The sequence below is a fragment of the Nomascus leucogenys genome, chromosome 4 (assembly GCF_006542625.1).
Source record: "Nomascus leucogenys isolate Asia chromosome 4, Asia_NLE_v1, whole genome shotgun sequence".
Classification (NCBI taxonomy): Eukaryota; Metazoa; Chordata; class Mammalia; order Primates; family Hylobatidae; genus Nomascus; species Nomascus leucogenys.
The window spans coordinates 103,566,204-103,587,241 of NC_044384.1; the positions used below are offsets into that span (position 1 = coordinate 103,566,204).

At 45.6% G+C, this 21,038-nt stretch overlaps 1 protein-coding gene across 13 annotated transcripts in view; it reads left to right on the forward strand.

Moving 5' to 3' along the window:
• The first annotated feature begins 3,628 nt into the window (after positions 1-3,628).
• MAP4 (microtubule associated protein 4) overlaps positions 3,629-21,038 on the forward strand; it is a 238,383-nt gene continuing 220,973 nt past the window's right edge. For all 13 annotated transcript variants that reach the window (XM_030811887.1, XM_030811889.1, XM_030811892.1 and 10 more), the window contains exon 1: positions 3,629-4,129. The gene's annotated coding sequence lies outside the window, so the exon portion shown is untranslated. The remainder of the gene's footprint in view (positions 4,130-21,038) is intronic.

Below are 21,038 nucleotides of genomic sequence, written 5' to 3' on the forward strand. Positions count from 1 at the left end.
CTGGAGTGCAGTGGCACAATCTCGGCTCACTGCAAGCTCCGCTTCCCGGGTTCACGCCATTCTCCTGCCTCAGCCTCTCCGAGTAGCTGGGACTACAGGCGCCCGCCACCACGTCTGGCTAATTTTTTTGTATTTTTAGTAGAGACGGGGTTTCACCGTGGTCTCGATCTCCTGACCTCGTGATCCGCCCACCTCGGCCTCCCAAAGTGCTGGGATTACAAGCGTGAGCCACCGCGCCCGGCCATAAAGCATGCTTTTAAAGGATAACTCAAATATAATCCTGAGATGGCTTATTGTGAACTTGTAAAGTCTCAAGAATACATCCTTAGACATGAGACTGAGTGCTTGCTAAGATCCTTTCCAACTTTGAGATGTTGAGGTTCTATGCTTTTCTTGTTTTTCTTTCTTTTTTTATTACTGCTGCTTATGGAGCAGAGCAATCCCATAGGCAGTATGCTCAGAATAGGTGGTTCTATGCTTTTCATCCTGGGCACCCTGGAACTGGAGGGAATGTTGTTTTCCACTGGAAGTGGGGAAATAGAATGAACCTGTACTTTGAGATGCAATCTGTTAGGGCAGATCCATATATATTTTATTTTTTTTTTATATATATTTTTTTTTTTTTTTAGTAGAGACGGGGTTTCACCTTGTTAGCCAGGACGTTCTTGATCTCCTGACCTCGTGATCTGCCTACCTCGGCCTCCCAAAGTGCTGGGATTACAGGCGTGAGCCATCTCGCCTGGCCGGGAAGATCCATATTTATACAAATAACTATCACATATATGTTGAGTGTTGTAATAGACAGGCATGCAAGGGATGCAGGAGGATATTATGAATGGAAGGGGATGGTACAGAAGGTTGTGATATTCGGACTGAAGCAGGAGCAAGGGGAAGGCTTGAAAGAAACTATGGCAGGATACAGGAAAAAGAAAAAGGACTGAACCAGAACAGCATGTGTCAGTGGAGCCGTTTCTGAGGCAGGAGGAAAATCTGGTAGGTATGAGGGGAAAAGGAAGGGAGTAACTGAGAATCACTCCTGGGTCTCTAGCTCTACACATAACATGGTGACTGTCTTAAAGAAGGCTGGGTGTGGTGGCTCACACCTGTAATCCCAGCACTTTGGGAGGCAGAGGTAGGAGGACAGCTTGAGGGAAAGAGTTCGAGACCAGCCTGGGCAACACAGTGAGACTCCCATCTCTACCAAAAATTTAAAAAATTAGCCAAGTGTGGTGGCAGAAGCCTGAGGTCCTGGCTACTTGGGAGGCTGAGGTGGGAGGATCACTTGAGCCTGGGAGGTGGAGGCTGCAGTAAACCATGACTGCACTACTGCACTCCAGTCTGGGCAACAGAGTGAGACCCTCCCACTGGGCTTGAGCGATCCTCCCACCTTGGCCTCCAAAATGCTGGGATTACAGCTGTGAGCCACTGTGCCTGGCCCTGGGGAAAAGTAAATCTTTTTTTTTTTTTTTTTGAGACGGAGTCTTGCTCTGTCCCCCAGGCTGGAGTGCAGTGGCGCAATCTCGGCTCACTGCAAGCTCCGCCTCCCGGGTTCACGCCATTCTCCTGCCTCAGCCTCCCGAGTAGCTGGGACTACAGGCGTCCGCCACCACACCCGGCTAATTTTTTTTTTTTTTTTGTATTTTTAGTAGAGACGGGGTTTCACCGTGTTAGCCAGGATGGTCTCGATCTTCTGACCTTGTGATCCGCCCGCCTCGGCCTCCCAAAGTGCTGGGATTACAAGCTTGAGCCACCGCGCCCGGCCGAAAAATAAATCTTAAAGAAATTTCAGACCCTTCAGCCAGGCACGGTGGCTCAACCCTGTAATCCCAGCACTTCCGGAGGCTGAGGCAGGTGAATCACGAAGTCAGGAGTTCAAGACCAGCCTGGCCAAGATGGTGAAACCGTGTCTCTACTAAAAAAACAAAAATTAGCCAGGCGTGGTGGCAGGCGCCTGTAATCCCAGCTACTTGGGAGGCTGAGGCAGAGAACTGCTCGAACCTGGGAGGCGGAGGTTGCAGTGAGCTTAGATCATGCCACTGCACTCCAGCCTGGGCAACAAAGGGAGACTCTGTCTCAAAAAAAAAAAAATAAAATAAACAAAGAAACACTTCGGGCCAGGCGTGCTGGCTCACGCCTGTTATCGCAGCACTTTGGGAAGCCGAGACAGGCGGATTGCCTGAGTTCAGGAGTTCGAGAACAGCCTGGGCAACACGGTGACATGTCTCTACTAAAATACAAAAAATTAGCTGGGCGTGGGAGCGTGCGCCTGTAGTCCCAGCTACTCGGGAGGCTGAGGCAGGAGAATTGCTTGAACCCGGGCGGCGGAGGTTGCAGTGAGCCGAGATCATGCCACTGCACTCCACCCCGGGCGACAGAGCAAGACTCCGTCTCAAAAAAAAAAAAAAAAAAACTTTGGACCCCAATTCACTATTCCAAAAGGAAAAAATTAAGTTGAAAGCTGAGTCATGCACAAGCTGCCTTTCATTCCTAAGCAGACATACTTGACATAATACACAACTGACTATTCCCCTACCTGCTCCTTTTCTCTTGTTCCCTCCCTATTTTCCCTCCAGCTCACTTTTCCCCTTTAAATACTGAATCCCTCAAATTCATCTTTGGAGAAAGGCAGAGACCACAGACTGTTTCTGTGATTGTGTTTTTTCCTTTCGGGAATGTCCTTAACCTTGGCAAAATAAATTTCTAAATCAATTGAGACCTGTCTCAGATACTTCTTGGTTTACAGAAGGAATGGAAGATTCCAACACTTTTGAGTTTTCCTAGCCATCTAACTACAAAGGAGCTCAAAGCCAATTCTATTCCTGAAGTCTGGGACAGGAATATGCTGGCTACTCCAGGCAGCAGGAAGAATGATCAAAGTAACTTTAAAGCTCCCACCTGTGTGTTTTCCTACAACAGTAAATTAAGGATTCCACAAAATCTGGGGCTTTGGAATGAAGTAATGTTAATTTCACCAGAAAAGGAAACCTATTTTTTTTTTTATTTGACAGGGTCTCACTCTGTTGCCCAGGCTGGAGCGCAGTGGTGCGATCTCAGCTCACCGCAACCTCCGCCTCCCGGGTTCAAGCAATTCTCCTGCCTCAGCCTCCCAAGTAGCTGGGATTACAGGCACTTGCCACTACGCCCGGCTGATTTTTGTATTTTTAGTAGTGACGAGGTTTCACCATGTTGGTAAGGGTGGTCTCGAACTCCTGACCTCAAGTGATCCACCCGCCTGGGCCTCCCAGAGTGCTGGGATTACAGGCGTGAGCCACCGCGGCCGGCCTCAATATTTCTTATTTAACCAAATATACCCCAACTGTCATCAATTTTGTTATAATTAATTATCCCACTTGTAACCATTTAAAAATTATAAATGAGTTTTTTTTTTCGGTACTAAGTCTTGGAAATTTGGTGTGTATTGTACACTTAACAGCACATCTCAACTTAGGCCAGCCACGTTTCAGAGCTCACCAGCCACATGCGGCTCGCGGAAGCGGAGCCCCGCCGAGGACCTGTGGCGTCCTCCCGCTCCACTAAGAGTTCGTTCCAGAGCTCAGCTGGCCCGCGACCTAGGCCCCGCCCCGCGCCCCTCCCAGGTTACATCACAGAGCCCACAGGCCCCACCCGCTGGTGGCCCGGTCCGCGTGTGCGCCGACTGTCGCACTCTCCTCGCTCCAGGCGCCCAAACTCTGAGAGAGAGCGACGGCCATCACAGAACAGCGGAGGCAGTCGATCGGACTGCCGTCCGCTTCGGCATTCGCAGGCCGCAGGCCGCAGGCAGGAGGCTACAGTACCCAGACACACCTCGCCCTAACGGCCCGCGGCTCGCGCAGCTCTGCAGAGAGGTCGTGGCGGCAGGGCCAGCACCCATTGGTCCGCCACAGCTCTCCGCCCTCCCCCTGGTCACGCTTATTGGCCGGAGCTGCGGCGCCCGCCTGGTAGGCGGTGGCGGCGTCCCTCCCTTGCGCCCGCCCTCAAGAGGCGACGAGGAAGCGGCCGCCTCCCTGCGCCCCGCCCCTCCGGCTAGCTCGCTGGCTCCCGGCTCCTCCCGACGTCTCCCAGCTCCTCACGGCTCTTCCCGGCGCTCTCCTGGCTCCCTTCTGCTCCAGCTCCGTCTCGGCGGCGGCGGGTAGGTGCAGCCGCAGGCGGGTCCGATTGGAGGGGCGGCCTCCTCACTGTCCCGGGGCTGCCCGAGCCTTGTCCCGCGGCAGCCGGGTACCCCACGGGGCCCGCCCGAGGCGTGGAAGGGCGGTGGCCGCCGGCCTGCGAGAAGCGGGGGCGTCCGAGGGAGGGGGCCAGGCGGGGGGCCGGCGGCCGTGACCTTCGGAGTCTTTGAGGCGCGATCTAGGGGGGTCCTTGGAGTGAGGGGTCTGAGAGGTCCAGCTTTGAGGGTCGGGGCGGTGGGGCCGAGCGACATGCCTTGGGCTCTGGATGGGGCTGAGACGCGGAGCGAGGGTCGGCCGCAGTTTGGGGCCCTGGGTGGGGTTCGGAGGTGTAGGAGAACTCAGGGGTCGTTTTCTGAGGCTTTATGGGGGTCAGTTGATGTGAGGCTGAGGTGAGCCTTAGTATGTCCAGTCAGGGGTTATGGGTGGGGCTGAGGGGTGGTCTGGAGAACCGGGCCCTAGGCGGGGCTCTTCCCCCTTGCAAAGGCCCCGGCACTGTGTGGGGACTAAAGCGTGTGTCTGGCAGTGGGAGTGCGAAGGGGTCGCGTTAGGGTGGGGGTGGGGAGGATACAGGGACTAGGAGGGGCAGTTGGAAGCATTACCCAGAACAGATTGTGATTTAGCACATGGAACAAGTTCTCCGCCGGTGTGAGTTAGATCCCTTTGGTGAAATTGTCCTGTGGAGGAGTTGTGAGAGTTTTGCTGACTTCCAGGAACGGGTAAATTAAATGCATTTGCTGCTTTGGGGAAGAGGCAGTGATTGATTACCTTTAGGTTTGTGCTTTAGGACCCAAACTCGGATGAAATACGTGTTCCTCGGGAAGGTTAGTGTTACCCAGCTTTCTACTGGAAACCCCCTTTTCTCCTTTGCCTTCTCTGGTCCTGTTACAGTATTGCTCCCCAGGGCCTCTCGATTCTCTCTCCCTGGCTGCATAGCATTGCAGTGTTTCTTGCAGTGTGTGTGTGTGTGTGTGTGTGTGTGTGTGTGCGCGCGCGCGCGCGCGCTCTTGTGTGCGTGTGTGTGTGCGCGCGCGCGTCTCCTGCCCCCCCACCCCCGCCCGTTTCCCTGCTGCTGTGCTTTTGGCAACTGCCTCTGCTCTTTCCCAGGGATGGTTGTGGCATTGCATCAGGGGATATTTGTGCTTGTAATTTGCTCACTCAGCCCAGGAGGAGGGAGAATAGTATGCTGTAGAGATGGGGGGCGGGGGCAGGGTGCCGTCAGCTTGGCTGGGTAGACAGAGAATGGGTGTGGTGAGGGAATACAGCTGCTCTAGGCCTTTAGGGTAACACTGCCCAGTCATCAGCGCAGAGATTCAAAGAGCACCACCAGCAGCTATTTTTATAAATCAATCCTGAATCCAAGCTGAGCACATGGATTTAGAGTGAACAGTTGTCATGCTCTATTACAAGCTGGGTGTTTGGTAGACAACATTAAAGTTGCTAAGCAGGAGACTCCCATCTGTACTGTGCAGTGTGTACTTGCAACTTTTAAACTTTGCTTTTGTCAGCTCCATAGATTGGGACATCTCTCTTCAGGCTGTGTCTTTTAAATTGACGTAGTTTGCTGATCTGTACTACTACTTTTCACCTCAGTGAAATGTTTTCACCTCAGTTACATACTTCCTTTTAAATTTAGCTTCAAAATAATAAAGCTGTCACTTTTTGAGCACTTGCCATCTCCCAGGCACTAGCTGTATTTATTAACAGATGAGGAAATTGAGACTGATGGGAATAAGAGGTCACACAGATAGTTAAGTGGCAAAAATGGTATCCAGCCAAACCAAGGTCTCTCCAACCCCCACGTAGTAGTTCAGAACTTCAGAATTTTGGTTTACATTGGGATGATTCAAGTGCTTGAGAATTTATTCATGCAAAGTAAACAAACTCACCAGAGACTGATAAACCAGATAACAGTTAATGCATGTTGCAAGTATTAAGTGCCATGTGCACAATTGGATTTAATTATCCACCGACCGGGACACCTCCATTGTTCTGGGCTGCCTAATCAGTAATAAAAAGGTAGTTGATTATGGAATTGGAAAGGCACTGGATATTCTTAGTGGGTATTTTTTAAATTTAAATTTTATTTATTTATTTTTGAGACAGAGTCTTGCTCTGTCACCCAGGCTGGACAGTGGCAGTATCTCGGCTCACTGCAGCCTCCACCTCCTGAGTTCAAGCAGTTCTCCTGCCACAGCCTCCCGAGTAGCTGGGATTACAGGCATGTGCCACCACACCTGGCTGATTTTTGTATTTTTAGTAGAGACGGGGTTTCGCCACGTTGGCCAGACTGGTCTCAAACTCCTGACCTCAAGTGATCCGCCTGCTTTGGTCTCCCAAAGTGCTGGGATTACAGGTGCAGGCCACCATGCCCAGCCACTTATTTTTATTCTATTTTATTTTTTGAGATGGAGTCTTGCTGTGTCATCCAGGCTGGAGTGCGGTGGCATGATCTTGGCTCACTGCAACCTCTGCCTCCCGGGTTCAAGCGATTCTCCTGCCTCAGCTTCCTGAATAGCTGGGATTATAGGCACCCACCACCACGCCTGGCTAATTTGTGTGTGTATATATACACGCACACACACACACACACACACATATACATACAAATATACATATATATACATATATACATACATATATACACACATATATACACATACATATATATACACACATATATACACATACATATATATACACACACATATATACACATACATATATATATATATATATACACACACAGACATATATATATATATATTTTTGAGATGGAGTCTTACTCTGTCACCCAGGCTGGAGTGCAGTGGTGCGATCTCGGCTCACAGCAACCTCCGCCTCCTGGGTTCAAGTGATTCTCCTGCCTCAGCCTCCCGAGTAGCTGAAACTACAGGCACGTGCCACCATGCCTGGCTACTTTTTTGTATTTTTAATAGAGACGGTTTCACTGTGTTAGGGTGGTCTCTATCTCCTGACCTCATGTTCCGCCTGCCTCGGCCTCCCAAAGTCCTGAGATTACAGGCGTGAGCCACCGCGCCTGGCTAATTTTCGAATTTTTAGTAAAGATGGCGTTTCAACATTTTGGCCAGGCTGGTCTTGAACTCCTGACCTCAGATGATCCACCTGCCTTGGCCTCCCAGAGTGTTGGGATTACAGGTGTGAGCCATCATGCCTGGCTTTACGGGTATTTTAATCAAGGAACAAAAGTCTAGTGAGTCTCCCTTTCCCCAATGTAAAAACACACATACAGTACTGGAGGATGTCTTAACACATTTTCCTACTCTGTCTCACTTGTTTTTTAAGTAGTCTCTTCAAATATTTGTCATTCCAGCATCCCTTTGTTAAAATTTTCAAATTTACAAATACATTTATATTACCTATTAAAAAGTCATTTTCCGTTGTTTGCTGACAGTGAAGGAAGCACCTGGATTTTCTTACATATAGGCGGCTTGGCTTTAGTCAGAGAGTAGGTTCTTCCTGATCTCATAGTGTCTTGTTCTTCCTAATCTTGTTTCTGAATTTGGTGATCAATCCTTTGGCTCTGTAAACTTTTGCTCTTGACAGTTAAAATTTTTGGAATCACTTTGCTTTTTTTTGTTTTTTAAAGATTAAGCGTGAGTAGTTGCTATGTAGCTTTTAGATTTCCTTAAGATGTGAGAAAATCTGAGAGAACATTTTGACCCAGTGGAAGGCATCTTGGCAGTTCATGTATATAGTCAATTTGAAAAGGAAACCAAGTAAATATCACTGATTTCACTTTGTCTTTCTAAACAGCACTTTTAGAACCAGGTTATTGTAGACTTACTGCTAGGAGTGAGTGGGTTGAGAACAATTAAGGTTAAGAAGGAGGATCATAGGGCTCGGTGGCTCATGCCTGTAATTCCAGCACTTTGGGAGCCTGAGGCGGAGGATTGCTTGAGGCCAGAAGTTTGATACCAGCCTGGATAACATAGTGAGACCCTGTCTCCATTAAAAAAAAAAACAAAAGCAACTTAGTTGGTCCCCAGATAATTTTAGTGTACAGCAAAACAACAAAAACAACAATAACAAACTTAGGTAGGTGTGGTGGCATGTGTCTATAGTCCCAGCTACTCTGGAGGCTGGGGTGGGAGGATCACTGAAGCCCAGGAGTTCAAGGCTCCAGTGCTATGATTGTGCCACTGCACTTCAGCCTTGCTGAAAGAGCCAGACCTGCTCACCCCTGCAAAAAAAAAAGGGGTAATAAAGCACACTGATATATATAGGGGATCATATTCATCATACTCATCTACCATTTTAGAGCTCCTAGGCCAGTCTTTCAATGCAGACCTTATGGTGAACTATTTTGGATGTCATTAACATTTTAAGCTTGAAAGTCAAGTCAACACAATTACTTTTGTGATTCTTTTTCCTTTTTTTTTTAGAGACGGGGTCTTGTTCTGTCAGTGCTGGGAGAGATCATGGCTCACTGCAGCCTTGAACTTCTGGCCTCAAGTGATCCTCCTGCCTCAGCCTCCCCAGTAGTTCAGACTGTGTATGTGCACCATCACACCTGGCTAACTTTTGTGATTCTTGTTCTTATTCTTTTTTTTTTTTTTTTTTTTTTTTTTTTGAGACTGAGTCTCGCTGTATTCCCAGGCTGGAGTGCAGTGACGCGATCTCAGCTCACCGCAACCTCCACCTCCCGGGTTCAAGCAATTCTCCTGCCTCAGCCTCCTGAGTAGCTGGGATTACAGGCAGTCCCACTGCAACCGGCTATTGTGATTCTTTATAGGTTAAAAAAGTTAATCTTCTTGGCTTGGGCATGATGGCTCATGCCTATAATCCCAGCACTTTGGGAGGCCGAGGCAGGAGGATCACTTGAGGTCAGGAGTTCGAGACCAGCCTGGCCAACATGGTGAAACCCTGTCTCTACTAAAATACAAAAATTAGCTGGCATGGTGGCAAACGCCTGTAATCCCAGCTACTCACGAGGCTGAGACAGGAGAATCGCTTGAATCTGGGAGGCACAGTTTGCAGGGAGCCAAGATCACGCCACTACACCCCAGCCTGGGCAACAAGAGTGGAACTCCATCTCAAAAAAAAAAAGTTAATCTTACTGTAAACATATTTTATTAGTTTGCATATATTTAAATATCTTTTAAAAATTTATGCTGGGTGCGGTGGCTCATGCCTGTAATCCCAGCACTTTGGGAGGCTAAGGTGGGCAGATCAAGAGGTCAGGAGTTCGAGACCAGCCTGGCCAACATGGTGAAACCCTGTCTCTACTAAAAATACAAAAATTAGCTGGGCGTGGTGGTGGGCGCCTGTAATCCCAGCTACTCGGGAAGCTGAGGCAGGAGAATCACTTGAACCCGGGAGGCGGAGGTTGCAGTGAGCTGAGACTGCACCATTGCACTCCAGCCTGGGCTACAGCGAGACTGTCTCAAAAAAAATTTTTTTTTTATTTATAACTTTCCTCACTTCTTTTTATATGGAAAATAGTTTAAAACTCATTTTAAATAATTTTAGATTTACAGAAGAGTTGTAAAGGTAGTACAGACTTTCTATATACATTCTATATTCATTCCATTTCTCTTAGCATTAACATTTTATATAACCTGATACCCTTATCAAAATTAAGAAATTAGCATTAGTGGAATATTATTGACCAAACTACAGACTTTCCTCTGATTTTCCTGTGTTTTCCACTGATGTCCTTTTCCTGTTACAGGATCCATTCCAGGATACCACGTTGCATTTAGATGTCACCATTCTTTAGTTTCTTCCAATAGGTGACAGTTTCTTCGTCTCTCCTTCGCTATCTTTCCTTGACACCTTTAAAGATGAGTGGTCATGCATTCGTAAAATGGTTCTCATTTTGGGTTTTCTGATGCTTTCTCATGATTAGCCTGAGGTTATACATTTTGGGGAAAAATACCATAGAGATGGTTTACCCTTCTCGTCACATCATATCTGGGGATACCTGATACCAACATGACTTGTTGCTGATTTTTTTTATTTTATTTTTTAATTTAATTTTATTTGTTTATTTTTTTTTATTTTTTATTTATTTTTTTTTTTTTGAGACAGAGTCTCGCTCTGTCACCCAGGCTGGAGTGCAGTGGCGCGATCTCGGCTCACTGCAAGCTCCGCCTCCCGGGTTCATGCCATTCTCCTGCCTCAGCCTCTCCGAGTAGCTGGGACTACAGGCACCTGCCACCACGCCCGGCTAATTTTTTTTGTATTTTTAGTAGAGACAGGGTTTCACCGTGGTCTCGATCTCCTGACCTCGTGATCCGCCCGCCTCGGCCTCCCAAATTGCTGGGATTACAAGCGTGAGCCACCGTGCCCGGCCCGACTCGTTGCTGATTAACCTTTTTTTTTTTTTTGAGACAAAGTCTTGCTCTGTTGCCCAGGCTGGAGTGCAGTAGCATGATCTTGGCTCATGGCAACCTCTGCCTACTCAATTCAAGTGATTTTTGTGCCTTAGCCTCCCAAGTAGCTGGGACTACAGGCACGTGCCACCACGCCTGATTTTTGTATTTTTAGTAAAGGCGGGGTTTTGCCATGTTGCCCAGGCTGGTCTTGAACTCCTGGCCTCATGCAGTCCACCTGGTTCATCCTCTGAAAATGCTAGGATTGCAGGCATGAGCCACTGTGCCTTGTTAACTTTGATAACTTGATTAATGTTCTGTACTGTAAAGTGACTATTTTTCTGCTTTTTAGTTTTACTTGCTAGAACCTAGAAATGAGTCACCAAGTCATATCCATACTCCGGGAGAAGGGAATTAAGCTCCAACCCCTGAAGGGAGGAGTATCAAAGAATTTGTGGGCATCTTAAAATTCCTAAAGTAATTAGTTAATATTTTGGGGAAGATAACTGTGAGGTTATACAGAGATCTGATTTCTCCTTAAAAATTTCCTCTACTTATTTTAGCATTCATTAGTGAATCTTGCCTGTGGCAGCATTGATTATGTTATTCTGTTGGTTTTCCATTTTTCTAATTCTTTCTACTTTTATGATTTGGAATCCTTTTGTAAGGAAGATTTATGCTTCCCCCATTTATTTATTAAATCATTTATATCAACATGGACCCATGAATATTTTTTTCTTTGCTTATAATCCAGTAGTATATTTTGTTGTTCAAGTTGTTCCAGCTTTGGCCATTTTAACATTGGCACCTATGTTCTTTTGAAATACCTTTCCCTACCTTTCTTTGTCTTTTAGCACTTTTGTGCTTTCTGGCACTGTAAGATGCCCCAGTCTCATCTTATACTTTACCTGCCCCAACCCTAAAATCAGCCATTTCTCCAAGGTGTCCTGGTTCCTTCTGTTGGAGAAGAGTATTTAGAAACCACTATCTGGTTTCTAAATGAGCTTGATGTACTCATCACTGCTAGGGTATCACTGCTTCTAGGCCCTCTCAGGGGATAGTTAGGAAGTAATATATATATATACTGACCCACACATATCTTTGTTTACTTCTGTATCTGTCTGTATATAAATATAAACATGAGTTTATACTGATATCTCTGATGCTGATCCAGCACCACAGAGTTCATTCTAGCATTCTCTTCCTTGCTTCTTTCTCTGAAAGTGAGAAATTTGGCTGATTTAATGAATAATACATGCTAATTTTTTCAACTCTAATATATATATGAAGTAAAAAAATACAGTCTTAATTGTCATATAAAGTAAATTTCCAAAGCATTTTGCAGTTGTTAACTACTTTAAATTATACTCCTATTATATTGGTATTTTAAATTACTGTTTTTTAGCTCAGGTAGAGAGATGAAATCATTTACCCTTGGCCAAACAGAAAGTGAGTGATTGTATCTAGAATTGAAGATTTATTTATTTATTTATTTATTTATTTATTTTGAGATGGAGTCTTGCTGTCTCCCAGGCTAGAGTTCAGTGGCTCAATCTCGGCTCACTGCAAGGTGTGCCTCCGGGGTTCACACCATTCTCCTGCCTCAGCCTCCTGAGTAGCTGGGACTACAGGCGCCTGCCACCACGCCCGGCTAATTTTTTGTATTTTTAGTAGAGACAGGGTTTCCCCATGTTAGCCAGGATGGTCTCGATCTCCCGACCTCGTGATCCGCCCGCCTCAGCCTCCCAAAGTGCTGGGATTACAGGCGTGAGCCACCGCACCCGGCCTATTTATTTATTTTTTAAGAGACAGAGTCTTGCTATGTTGCTCAGGCTGGTCTTGAATTCCTGGCCTCAAGCAGTCCTCCTACCTCAGCCTCCCAAAGTTCTGGGATTATAGGTGTGAGCCACTGTGCCTGGCCAAATGACCTATTCTCACTCCCACTGCTATACTTGATCCTAAGAAAAGCAGTCTCATTATCTTGACTAACAAATCAACCTTTGTCTTCTTGATGGGATTGTTCCTTTTAATTAAAGAAGTTCCTGGTATTTAGCTTTTTTTAAAAAAAAGTACTTTTAGCAGTATTGAGAGCAAAAACAATTCTTTTTCTGGACTTCTTCCTCCTCGTAGAATCATAGAAGAGATTTAGAGATAATCTAGACAAATGTTTCACATAATAGGTGATTCCTCCAGTTCTCTATGCAGGTATTTCCCAAGATAAGGACTTCACAGCTGGTTGCTACCAATTCCAGGTTTGCAGATTTGTCATTTTAGAAAGATTTTCCTGATAATGATTATAGATCTGCCTCTGTGCAGTTTCTCTTCAGTGGTCCTAATTTTTCTGTCTACAGTTATTCCTTGTAGCTCTAATCTCAACTTTGCACCTGTTCAATGACAGTTATTTTGTCTCACCTTTTTCTTTTCCACACTAGTGGCTTTTCCCCCAGCTACCTCTCATGAAATGTGCTTTCTATGCCTTTTATTGTCAGAAGACAAAGTTACAACAAATTTAGTTATAGATTTTTTTTTTTTTTGAGATGGAGTCTCGCTCTTTTGCCCAGGCCGGAGTGCAGTGGCACTATCTCGGCTCACTGCAAGCTCCACCTCCCGGGTTCACGCCATTCTCCTGCCCTAGCCTCCCGAGTAGCTGGGACTACAGGCGCCCGCCACCGCGCCCGCTAATTTTTTGTATTTTTAGTAGAGACGGTGTTTCACTGTGTTAGCCACTATGGTCTCGATCTCCTGACCTCTTGATCCGCCCGCCTCGGCCTCCCAAAGTGCTGAGATTACAGGCGTGAGCCACTGCGCCCGGCCTTTTTTTTCTTTTTGAGATGGAGTCTTGCTGTGTCGCCCAGGCTGGAATGCAGTGGTGTGATCTTGGCTCACTGCAGCCTCTGCCTCCTGGGTTCAAGTGATCCTCCCGCCTCAGCCTCCCAAGTAGCTGGGAGTACAGGTGCACACCACCAGGCCCCAGCTAATTTTTGTATTTTTAGTGGAGATGGGGTTTTTGCCATATTGACCAGGCTGGTCTCGAACTCCTGACCTCAAGTGATCCACCCACCTTGGCCTGCCAAAGTGCTGAGATTATAGACGTGAGCTGCCGCACCCAGCTTCAGCCTTGAAATTCTTAATCAGGTATAGGTTGAGTATCCATTATTTGAAATATGAGACCAGAATTGTTCATATTTTGGATTTTTTGGATTTTGGAATCCAAAAGTATCTGTAGTATACAGATATTCCAAAATGCTCTCTAGTGAGCATTTCTTTTGACATCAAAAAGTTTTAGATTTTGGAGCATTTCAGATTTTGGATTTTTGTGTGTTTTTTGAGACAGGGTCTCAGTCTGTTGCCAGAGTTTAGTGGCATAATCACAGCTCACTTCAGCCTTGAACTTCTTGGCTCAGGTGATCCTCCTGCCTCAGCCTCTTGAGTAGCTGGGCTTACAGGCACGTGCCACCATGCCCAGCTAATTTTTGTATTGTTTGTGGAGACAGCGTTTCACCATGTTGCCCAGGCTGGTCTCAAACTCCTAGGCTCAAGCGATCTTTTCACCTCAGCCTCCTAACATGCTGGGGATTTCATGCATGAGCCACTACACCCAGCCCAGGTTTGAGATTTTTGGATTTGGGATGCTCAGCATATAATTCACTTGGGTTAGCCCACTTTCTCTTTTAGGAATAGAAATCCACTAGTAGGACTCTGGAGAGCTCTCAGTCATTTTCTTATGGGAAGAACGTATTTTTATTGAAATAATTTGTATTTGGGCAGTGAGTGTGTTGCTTTGGGTGACAAGTGATTTCTGAGTTTAGGAAGGATTGGGAGCAGAGAAAGTGGGGGATAAGGCAGATTTACAGGCTTAGTTCTCTGCATATCAGCTCAAGTTTCACCTTTAGAAGGTCGTTCATGGCCCCTTTGTACCCTACTCTTCTTTGGTGTTTTCCCCAATATACATCTTTGGGCATATGTCATTCCACATTTTAAAAAGTTGATACATAATTCACATATCATAAAACTCACCATTTTAAAGCATACAATTTGGGGTAGGCATGGTAGCTCATGCCTGTAATCCCAGCACTTTGGGAGGCTGAGGTGGGAGGATTTCTTGAGCCCAGGAGTTTGAGACCAGCATGGGCAACATAGCATGGCAACCCTGTCTCTACAAAAAAAAAAAAAAAAAATTAGCCAGGCATGGTGGTGCACACCTGTAGTCCCAGACTCTTGGGAGGCTGAGGTGGGAGGATCATTCACTTGAGCCAAAGAATTTGAGATTGCAGTGAGCCATGATCATGCACTCTAGCCTGGGCCACAGAGCAAGACCCTGTCAAAACAAAACAAAACAAAATCATAGAATTCAGTGGTTTTTGGTGTATTCACAATATTGTGCAACTACCACCATTATCTAAGTCTAGAACATTTTCTTTACCCCCAAAAGAAACCTCATACCCATTAGCGGTCTCTTCCATTCCCTTCATTCACCCAGCCTCTGGCAACCACTAATCATCTTCCTGTCTCTATTCTGGACATTCCATATAAATGGAATCATACAATAAATGGCCTTTCTGTGTTTGGCTTCTTTCATTTAGCATAATGCTTTTAGGTTCATCCATGTTGTAGCATGTATCATTTCATTCATTTTTATGGCTGAATAATATTACATTGCATGGATATACTGCATTTTGTTTATGCATTCATCCATTGATGAACATTTGGGTTGCATTTTTTAGCTATTATGAATAATGCTCTGTGAAGATTCAGATATGTTTTTGTATGGACATTTATTTTTGTGTAAATACCTAGAAGGAGAATTGCTTGGTTATATGTTAATTATGTTTAACCTTTTAAAAAATTATTTCTCGCCAGGCGTGGTAGCTCACGCCTGTAATCCTAGCACTTTGGGAGGCTGAGGAGGGTGGACTGCTTGAGCCCAGCAATTCAAGACCAGCCTGGGGCAGGCAATATGGTGACACCCTGTCTCTATAAAAAAAAAAAAAAATTAAAACCAGAAAATTATTTTTTTTTTTTCTTTCTTTTTTTTTTTTTTTTTCTTTTTTTGAGACTGAGTTTTGTTCTTGTTGCCCAGGCTGGAGTGCAATGGCACAATCTCGGCTCATGGCAGCCTCCACCTCCCAGGTTCAAGTGATTCGATTCTCCTGCCTCAGCCTCTCGAGTAGCTGGGATTACAGGCATGCACCACCACGCCTGGCTAATTTTGTATTTTTAGTAGAGGCGGGGTTTCTTCATGTTGGTCAGGCTGGTCTCGAACTCCCAACCTCAGGTGATCTGCCCGCCTTGGCCTCCCAAAGTGCTGGGATTACAGGCGTGAGCCACTGCACCTGGCTTTCTTTTCTTTTTTGAGACAAGATCTTGCTCTGTCACTCAGGCTGGAGTGCAGTGGTGCGATCGTGATTCACTGCAGCCCTGACCTCCAGGGCTCAGGTGATTCTTCCACCTCAGCCTTCTGGATAGCTGGCATTGTAGGTGTGTGCCACCACACCTGGATAATTTAAAAAAACAATTTTAATTAGAGATGGGGTCTCCTTATGTTGCCCAGTGAACTCTTGGGCTGAAGCAATCCTTTTGCTTGGCCTCCCAAAGTGCTAGGATTACAGGTGTGAGCCACTATGCCTGGCTGATAGTAAGTATCTTTTGAAACACAAAAGTTTTAAATTTTGATGAAGTCCAGTTTATCTAGTTTTTTCTTGGTTGCTTGTGCTATAGGTGTCACATCTAAGAAACGGTTGCCAAATTTAAGGTGATCAAGATTTCTCTTTCTTTTCTTTGTTCATTCGTTCGTTCTTTTGTTCATTCGTTCTTCTTTCTGAGACAGGGTCTCTGTCTTTTGTCCAGGCTGGAGTGCAGTGGCACTATCGCTGCTCATTGTAAGCTCTGCCTCCCAGGTTCATGCCATTCTCCTGCCTCAGCCTCCCAAGTAGCTGGGACTACAGGTGCCCACCACCATGCCCAGCTAATTTTTTTTTTGTATTTGTAGTAGAGATGAAGTTTCACCATGTTAGCCAGAATGGTCTCGATCTCCTCGTGATCTGCCCACCTCGGGCTCCCAAAGTTCTAAGATTACAGGCATGAGCCACTGCGCCCGGCCGAGATGTGGTCTTACTATGTTGTCCAGGCTGATCCCGAACTCCTGGGCTGAAGTGATCAGCTTTCCTTGCCTCCCAAAATGCTGGGATTATAGGTGTAATTTATGTTTCTTTAAATAATTTTATAGTTTTAGCTGTTATATTTAGTTTTTTTAATCAATTTCAAATTAATTTTTATACATGATGTGTGAGGTGAGGTAGGAGTCCAAAATCTTTTTCTTTTTCTTTTTTTTTTTTTTTTTTTTTTTTTGAGATGGAGTTTCGCTCTGTTGCCCAGGCTGAAGTGCAATGATGTGATCTTGGCTCACTGCAGCCTCCTCCACCTCCCAGGTTCAAGCGATTCGCAGCCTCCCGAGTAGCTGGGATTACAGGCGCCCACCACCACACCCAGCTAATTTTTGTATTTTTAGTAGAATACAACATGGTTTCACCATGTTGGCCAGGCTGGTCTCGAACTCCTGACCTCAGGTGATTCACCTGCTTTAGCCTCCCAAAGTGCTGGGATTACAGGCGTGAACCACCGCGCCCGGCCCAAAATCTTTTTCATTTGTTTTTTTTTTGGTGTGGATATCTAGTTGTCCTTGAACCAGTTGTTGAAAAGACTTCTCTTTTTCCATTGAATTGTGTATCATCTTAGCATCCATGTTTCTAGTCAATTGACCATAGAGGTGTGGGCTTATTTCTGGACTTTCTTTTTTTTTGAGACAGAGTCTTGCTCCATTGCCCAGGCTGGAGTACAGTGGCGTGATTTCAGCTCACTGCAACCTCTGCCTTCCAGGTTCAAGCAATTCTCCTGCCTCCGCCTCCTGAGTAGCTAGGATTACAGGCGTGCTGTAATTTTTTACAGGGTAAAAATTACCCAGCTAATTTTTATATTTTTAGTAGAGACGGGGTTTCACCATTTTGGTCAGACGGGTCTCGAACTCCTGACCTCAAGTGATCCGCCTGACTTGGCCTCCCAAAGTTCTGGGATTACAGGTGTGAGCCACCGTGCCCGGCCTGGACTTTCAATTCTATTCCATTGGTGTACGTCTATGCCAGTACCACCATGCTTGCTTTCTTTTATTTTCACTCTGTGGTACTACTATCTGCTACTATCTGCATAAATATGCTGTCTTGATTAATGTACTTTTGTAATATGTTTTGAAATTAGGAAGTGTGAGTTTTCTAATTTTGTTCTTTTGAAGATTGTTTTGGCTATTCTGGATCCTTGGCATTTCCATTTGAGCTTTAGGATCAACTTGGCAACTTTTGCAGAAAAGGCAGTTGGAATTTTGATAGGGAATGCCTTAAATCTGTAGATAAATTTAGAGACTGCTGCCATCTTAACAATGTCAGATCTTCCACTTCATGAACGTGGGATGCCTTTCCATTTGTTTATGTCTTTAATTTCTTTCAAGAATATTTTGTAGGCTGAGTGTGGTGGTGGCTCACACCTGTAATCCCAGCACTTTGGGAGGCTGAGGTGAGAAGATTGCTTGAGCCCAGGAGTTCGAGACCAGTCTGGCCGACATATCGAGACCCTATCTCTACATACGCACATGCACACACACACACACACACAAAATTAGCTGGGTGTGGTGGCTTGCCCCTGTAATCCTAGCTACTCATCAGGGTGAGGATGAGGTGGGAGGATCCCTTCAGCCCAGGACGTCGATCTGTGATCCTGCCATTGCAGTCCAGCTTGGGCAACAGAGTGAGCCTCTGTCTCAAAAAAAAAAAAAAAAAAAAAGTGTGTGTATGTATATAAAATGTATTTTGTAGTTTTTTTTTTCTTTTTTTTTATTATTATACTTACAAGTTCTAGGGTACATGGGCACAATGTGCAGGTTTGTTACATATGTATTCACGTGCCATGTTGGTGTGCTGCACCCATTAACTCATCATTTACATTAGGTGTATCTCCTAATGCTGTCCCTCCCCCCACCCCATGACAGGCCCTGGTGTGTGACGTTCCCCACCCGGTGTCCAGGTGTTCTCATTGTTCAATAGGACACGAACTCATCCTTTTTTATGGCTGCATAGTATTCCATGGTGTGTATGTGCCACATTTTCTTAATCCATTCTATCATTGATGGACATTTGGGTTGGTTCCAAGTCTTTGCTATTGTGAATAGTGCCACAATAAACATGCGTGTGCATGTGTCTTTAAAAGACACATGATTTATAATCCTTTGGGTATATGCCCAGTAATGGGATGGCTGGGTCAAATGGTATTTCTAGTTCTAGATCCTTGAGGAATCGCCACACTGTCTTCCACAGTGGTTGGACTAGTTTACGGTCCCACCAACAGTGTAAAAGTGTTCCTATTTCTCCACATTCTCTTCAGCTTTTTTGTAGTTTTTAGTGTACAAGTCTTTTACTTTAAATTTATTCCTTAGTATTTTATTCCTTTTGATGCTATTGAAAATGGAATTATTTTCTTATTTCATTTTGTGGTGTTGATTGCTGGTATAGAGAAATATAAGATTTTTATAGATCTGGTATTCTGTGGCCTTGCCGAACTTTTTTTTTTCTTCTTTTTTTTTTTTTTTGAGATGGAGTTTCACTCTTATCGCCCAGACTGGAATGCAATGGCATGATCTTGGCTCTCCACAACCTCCGCCTCCTGGGTTCAAGCGATTCTCCTGCCTTAGCCTCCCGAGTAGCTGTGATTACAGGCATGTGCCACCATGCCTGGCTAATTTTGTATTTTTAGTAGAGTCGGGGTTTCTCCATCTTGGTCATGCTATTCTCAAACTCCCGACCTCAGGTGATCCCGCCCTCCTCAGCTTCCCAAAGTGCTGGGATTACAGGCGTGAGCCACCATGCCCGGCTGAACTTGTTTACTAATGCTAATTTGTGTGTGTGTGTGTGTGTGTGTGTGTGTGTGTGTGTATGTGTGTATTCCTTTGGATTTCTATATTGTTTTAAAATTATTATTATTTTTTGAGATGGAGTCTCTCTGTCGCCCAGACTGGAGTGCAGTGCCACAATCTCAGCTCACTGCAACCTCTGCTTCCCAGGTTCAAGCGATTCTCCTGCCTCAGCCTCCTGAGTAGGTGGGAATACAGGCATGTGCCACCATGCCCAACTAATTTTAGTATTTTTAGTAGACAGGGTTTCACCATGTTGGCCAGGCTCGTCTCCAACTCCTGACCTCAAGTGATCCACCAGCCTCAGCCTCCCAAAGTGCTGGGATTACAGGCATGAGCCACTGCACTTGGCCTAAAATTAAATATATCTTGCCACTGGCCTGAGAGTCCCTTGAAGTCAGAGACCCTTACTTCATTTCTTGTTTCTCTTTCTCTACTGGCAAATGTATGTTCAATTTATGCTGCAGTCAGGTGCTGTAGTAGTGGGACTTAGTGGAGCATAATGCCACTAATGACTTGGAAAATGGCACAGAAGAGAAGTGGGATATTGTAAAACTATTTTTACCTATTATAAAATGCTTCCTGAGGTCCAGGAAAGGCAATTCTCACGTTTGTCTCTGCTCTTCTGTACCTCTTGCCCCTAATTATCCTTTGTCTCTGGAACTCAGAATACTAAGGATCATAAAGTTAGGCGTTTAAGAATAGGAACATTAATTTGATTTTATATATTATTTCCCTAGGGAAATGTGTTCTGGCCTCATTAAAAAAATAGTATTTTCATGAATTTATAATTCATTTATTTTTTCGAGACAGAGTCTCACTCTGTTGCCCAGGCTGGAGTGCAGTGGCGCGATCTCGGCTCACTGCAGCCTCTGCTTCCTAGGTTCAAGTGATTCTCCTGTCTCACCCTCCCAAGTAGCTAGGACTACAGGCACACGCTGCCACACCCAGCTAATTTTTGTAGAGACGCAGTTTTGCCATGTTGGCCAGGCTGGTCTCGAGCGCCTGACCTCAAGCAATCCGCCCACCTCGGCCTCCCAAAGTGCTGGGATTACAGGCATGAGCCAGCGTGCCTGGCCAAATTTATTATTATTAGTAGTAGTAGTATTTTTGAGATGGAGTTTCACTCTTTTGCCCAGGCTGGAGTGAAGTGGCACGATCTTGGCTCACTGCAACCTTCGCCTCCTGGGTTCAAGTGATTCTCCTGCATCAGCCTCCTCAGTAGCTGGGATTATAGGTGCATGCCACCATGCCTGGTTTTTATATTTTTAGTAGCCAGGCTGGTCTCTAACTCCTGACCTCAAGCGCTCCACCTGCCTAGGCCTCCCAAAATGCTAGGGTTACAGACATGAGCCACTGCGCCTGGCCTCATTAATTTATTTATTTTTATTTTTTATTTTTTTGAGACCAAGTCTAACTCTGTTGCCTAGGCTGGAGTGAAGTGGCGCGATCTTGGCTTGCTGCAACCTCTGCCTCCTGGGTTCAAGCAATTCTCCTGCTTTAGCCTCCCAAGTATCTGGGACTACAGGCACGCACCACCACACCCTGCTAGTGGGGTTTCACCACATTAGCCCAGCCAGTCGC